Source organism: Stegastes partitus, unplaced genomic scaffold (genome assembly GCF_000690725.1).
Source record: "Stegastes partitus isolate 25-593 unplaced genomic scaffold, Stegastes_partitus-1.0.2 Scaffold1834, whole genome shotgun sequence".
NCBI lineage: Eukaryota > Metazoa > Chordata > Actinopteri > Pomacentridae > Stegastes > Stegastes partitus.
Window position 1 is genome coordinate 1 of NW_007579565.1, and position 5,639 is coordinate 5,639.

The window sequence follows — 5,639 nt, forward strand, 5'->3', positions numbered from 1 at the left end:
AATCACACTCTGCCAGAGATGCAGTCGTTCTTTGTGTCAGGATGGAACCTGATAAACTTTTCACTTTGTTTCTGATTTAAAATGATCAAATAACATTTCAGCCTCACATGTACTGTTTGATTAAAACAATGTTGTATAAAAGTTGCAAAGGATCATTTTGGAACATTTTGAGAGCACATGTCTGGTATCAGTTAGCTTTGACTTCATTCTGAAAACAAAATATTCTTCGTATATCTATTTCTATTTGTGAAGCTTCTTATTAAGGCATCATGATGCAGTTTCTTTGGACACCAACAACTACAGTCATCCTCAGATGTATTCATATCCTCCCATTAAAGAAGGAAATAAACAGGTGTCACTGAAATAAGTTGAAACTGACAAAAGTAATAATAAATAAAAATTTAATGGAAATCACGACGTTGCTTTTAAACTGTGGTTCAACAGAAATATATATATATATTTTAAAAAGTTGACAACGAACAAACAAGCATGATGGGACCCGTAAACTAATATTTAGCTGAACAACCCTTTGAGCCAATCACTGAAGTGTTTTCTGTAACTCTCAGTCAGACTTCTGCACCTGTTGACAGGTGTTTGGATTTCAGCAAAGTGCTCTAATTTGTCCGGGACAGCTTTCTTTTTTGTTTTTTTTAAATTATTCTTTTTAACCACAATTCAAAAGCAATATCTTATTTCACTAAATTATAATTTAGCAAATTTTTATTTATTATTACTTTTTTTGGTTTCTAGTTGTTTGAGTGACTATTTTGCCTTTTCTTTTATTAATTACATCTGAGGACGCCTGTACATGTAATTTTACTCCCCCCAGTGGTCACGGTGTGAATATTCAGAGACTGAACTGAATCACCTCAAGTTTGTCATCATCTTTACTGATAATGCGCAACGGAGGCAGACAGACAGACAGACAGACACTCAGACAGAGTAATGGGAGCGTTGCAAAACTTCCTGACTCTTGTTTGATTTGCCAAATAATCATGACTAGACACAATGGAGGAGGCACCTGTGTCAAACATCAATCTCACTGAGTGCAGCGAATGTTTGGAAGGAATCAGACAAACAAAGGACAAAGGGAGTCTTGTGCATCACGTCCTCGCGGGAAGCTCCGATCCATGTTTTCGAGTAATTCTGTTGAACCCTCATGCTGAAACCTGCAGAGGAGAAACGCCACCGAGGTCAAAGAGTTTCAGAGGCAGACGAACGTGAGAGGGCAAATCTTTGATGTGAATCTTCTGGCTGGACCACCTCTTTGTTTGTAGCTCAGACAGGAAGTTGAAGGCCGAGGCAGGGTCAGGGTCATGACGGGCATCAGTTTAATAGTCGCTTCATCACTCTGCCTCTGTGGTGCCCATAAGACATGAAACAATAAAAGGTACACATGAAAAAAAACCAAACAAACAAACCCACAAGGATTTTTGGGAGCCTTTGTGCTTCACTCAGTCTGGGCTGTGTGACAGGTGTTTATAAAGAGGCCATTAATTTCACTTTGCCTTGGGGAAGGGGATATCTTTTTAAACATCTGCAACATCCTGACAGCTACATGCATGGCTGCTGATCAGAGCATTATGATGAGACATATCCCACTCTTTTATCTTCTGGAGGTCTGGAGAGCAAATTTTTTTTGGCATGAAAACAACAACAACAAAACAACGCGCAGACCCTGCTGACAACTCGGCGAAGATAGACGAGCAGTCACAAATGCTGTTTCTGGGATTTTTTTGGGGGGGGTTTGCGATGGTGCCTGATTGAGCGGCGGAGATGATGGATTTGCAATTTGAAACACGTCCTCGCCGTGTCTGGTGCTGTCTCGGAACATCTTCACAGGAAAAACTGCAGAAGATCTCATTAGCTGGCAAAAAAAAAAAAAGCCGAACAATTTGCTCTCTATAAACACTCCGTAAAGAGAAAGTTCTACAGTTTGGGAGTCGGTGCTTTTTGCCTCTTGCAAGTAGTTACATTGGATATTTCAGTGTGTCTAAAAATACAGAAAGCCACCTAAACCTCACCAGTTAATCTGTTAAATCGCATTTTTCATAATCCACTCAGAAACCAAAGAGTAAAGCAACACGTGTTTATGTGGTGGACGACTTCTTGGCTATTCAAAGTGACTTCCCGGAGTCTTGTCACTGCGAGATTACCGGGATTACGGCAGTGCGAGGAAATAGTCCAGTGGCTTCATATTTCGCAGGCATGAATGTGATTTAAATCCCCTCAGCTAACTCTTGGCAAGAAAGCCAGTATGCACATTTCCCCAAAATGTCACACTGTTCCTTTAAACATATTTGACCGTCCGTCCAAGAAGACAGGACGCTGCCAACCAGCAGTTTAAAGTGATCACAGTGGCGGCTAATGTGCACCAACACGACAGCAGTGTTGCATCAGAATGTGAAAACCCACCCAGAATGACTGTGTAGAATATTTACGTACGGCACTTGACTAAGGTTTGCAAAGTGTTGACAAAAGAAACTTGGAGCAGGAAACTTCATAATTGCACAGATGGCAAGAGGACAACTCGATACGGAGGAGCAAATGAAGTCGAAGCGGTGCTACCATGTGCAGCAGCACCGAGCGAACCATATGCTGTTTGTATAACGCGACAACGAGGCTTTCCTGTTTTCATCAGCTCATTGGCTTTTATTGAGCCTGTTGGGCTGCAAGGAAAGCAGAGAGCAAATGGGACTCCGCTGAGCCATTTAAATGAAAATGAGATGGTCAAAGTCATCTTTGAGAGAGTTTAGCTGCAGCAGAATGGCGATTCAGCTCCCATGTAAACATCTTTGAGGCATTGATCCCAAACTTAGTGCAAATCCTTTTTGCAAAATGGCTGACCTGAATGACTGTAATAGGCCTAAATGATCTCTCATTAACATAAGGTGTGTTTTTCAATTTGTTTATATAGCTTTAGCAGCTCACTTTCAGGCTTGCGTGGGCGGCCTGGTAGCCGGCAGTGGTGTCTGTTTTTAACCTTTTTTTGGGGGGGGATTTGAGCACACATGCTCTTTTTTTCCAGCAACGCCCTTCTTCATATTCACACAGTTACATTCATCCAGCCTGGGAGCCACCGAGTACAACCACAGTCTCCTACTGAAGCCAGTGCACGGCTCCACTGGAGATACTGTGAAATGCTTGGCTCAAAGGCACCTCAGTGGTGAAGCTGCTGAAGGAGGACAGCACAAAGTGTTTCTTTTTTGTTATTTGCATTCAGTCTGGGTCTTCAAACCTGCAACTTTTTTGGTCCTGAGCCTCTCTTAACCTTAAGATCTCCACCACTACACAGCGAAGCATAATATCTTCCCAGAAATAAAATGAAAATCCCTTATGCTGCACTTTGGTGGGAACAGCCCAAGCTGAGAGATGGCGCCGGTTTTGCGTCTGTAACCACTGTTGAAATATTATTTCAGAGGCAAGCCGTCCTCGCGTCTTGGAGCACGGTGAGCAGAGCACTTGAAAAACGCATTAGGGCCAAGGGGCAAGTCGGAGGCTATACATTTGCTACCAATTTAGTTCCTGCATCTTAGATTTCGTTCCTCTCTTCCTCTCTTGGCCCCAAACCCAGGCCTAATGTAGTGAATGACCTCTAGGATAAATAGACAGCAGGTTACATGACCCCAGCCATCAAAAACGGAGGCTGTAATAAATACTACATAGCTTTACAGGAAGCGTGTTCGACATTCTCCCAAAACCTGCAGGGAAAGAAAACGAGGGGGCGAATGGGGTGAGTCTCTGTTCACCGCTCTCTCTTTGGTCAGAACCTTTTTTCCTGAGGTCTGTTATTACCGGCCTAGTTCCTGGGTTCCCATTCAGAGTGGAGCTTGTTCATATAAACCTTGAGGTTTTGAGGCATCGCTGGACTGACTGGGTGGCTTTCACCAGGGAATTAACAGTGGGTCGCATTGGATCAGGATCTGTAGGCCCTCTGCAGCTAACCTGTGTTGGACCGGGCCGCTTGTGGAGGTGGTGGTGGTGAGGACAAGTTTCCTGGCTCTGGAATATGGGTCAGTCAGAACCCAGGATGTGTAGGCCCTGATCCTGTAAACCATGGAATCCTCTGATGCTTTTCTGCTTACTGTATTACTTCTAAATCATTTTATTTCACCACCGTTTTCCAGATTAGTCCTGATGAGATTTTGAGCCTCTTTTAAGACAGTTTTATTTATAGCTTCGGGAGGGAATACAGCCACGTGCAACACGGGACAAACACAGTTGTTAAGAAACAAAAGAAGAGTTTTAGGTCAGAAAGGACTGAAAAAAAAGCAGAGGAATTATATTAATAGTAAGAGCTGCTGAATATGAGAGTCAAATTAAAATTGTTGGAAAGAAAAAAGTGTAGATGTAAATGATCTTTGTCGACATTTATCTGCGTATTTATGAAAAATCCACTTAACTTGATCAAGAGAGGGAAATACATAGCATGGTATTTTATGTTGGGTTTGTTTTCTTTTTTTTTCTGCACCATGATCATAAAATAAATAACATATAAAACACTCTGCACAGGTTTTAGATTATCTTTTTTTGGGGCCTTTATTGGATAGTGCAGTGAGAAAGAGACAGGAAATNGAATTTCCTCTCAAGGGTCAATAAAGTTTTTATCTTAATTTATAACATCACAATATATTTCTTAACTATCTGTCATATTGTTGAATTAAGTCTGTAAAGTCACTAAAGTTGTCATTTACATGCAGTTGGTTCAAAACTAGATATGTTTGGAATTGTAGATTGAAATATTAGATACTTTACAACATACAATTACTTTAACAAATCACCTTTTGACCCATTTTCAGCACATTTTTAAAAGAAAATAATCTAAATTTGAGGCTATATGTTTGAACAAGAACATCTCAGGAACTATTAAAGAGTAAAACCTGAAGTTTTTACTGATGTTTCTCATCATGTCATTTTGAAACTCTGTTCTACTTTAATGAGGCTTTCTACTAATACTTTCATGGTGCAACTTTAACAGAAATGTTGTTTTACAACTTTTGTCATCAAGTGTTTTATATCAGAACGTTTTCTAAATGTTCTCTGTTGTCTTATTGTGACACGGAGCTACATGTGGTTCAGAAAATATCAGTAGTTGACTCTGAATTATCTGTTTTTTTGTCAGTTCCTGCTCAAAAGTTTGCTTGTTGTCATATTTAACTCCCCGTTAATCAGAGACGATATCATCTGCATGTCCAGTGTTGCAGATTGTAAACCAGAGGGATAGTCAGAGATAACTGTGAACACTTCAGCCGCTCTTTTTAAGAGATATTGTTGTTCAAACAAAGCCACACATTTCAAAGTGTGCAACAGTGAGTCAACAGGACAATTTAGAAAAAAAATATTCCAGAAAATACTTCATCCATCAATCTGAAATGTCACAGATATCGTTTCAAACATGCTGAGTTTCTGATGTAGAAGTTGAAGCCAACCAGAGACGGTCGAGCAGAATTACTCTGATGATTTAAACCCCTTACCATTCCGGGTCATTTCTGTGAGGCCGCCTGAAAAATGACATCTCCAAATTACAATGAATGCTGTTACTGACCCTTATATAAACTTTGACCTCTGTTGTAAAGATAACACTCTCTAGTTTTAGCCACAGCAATCAGAATCATTCCAGTTGCTACCAGTAAAAAGTT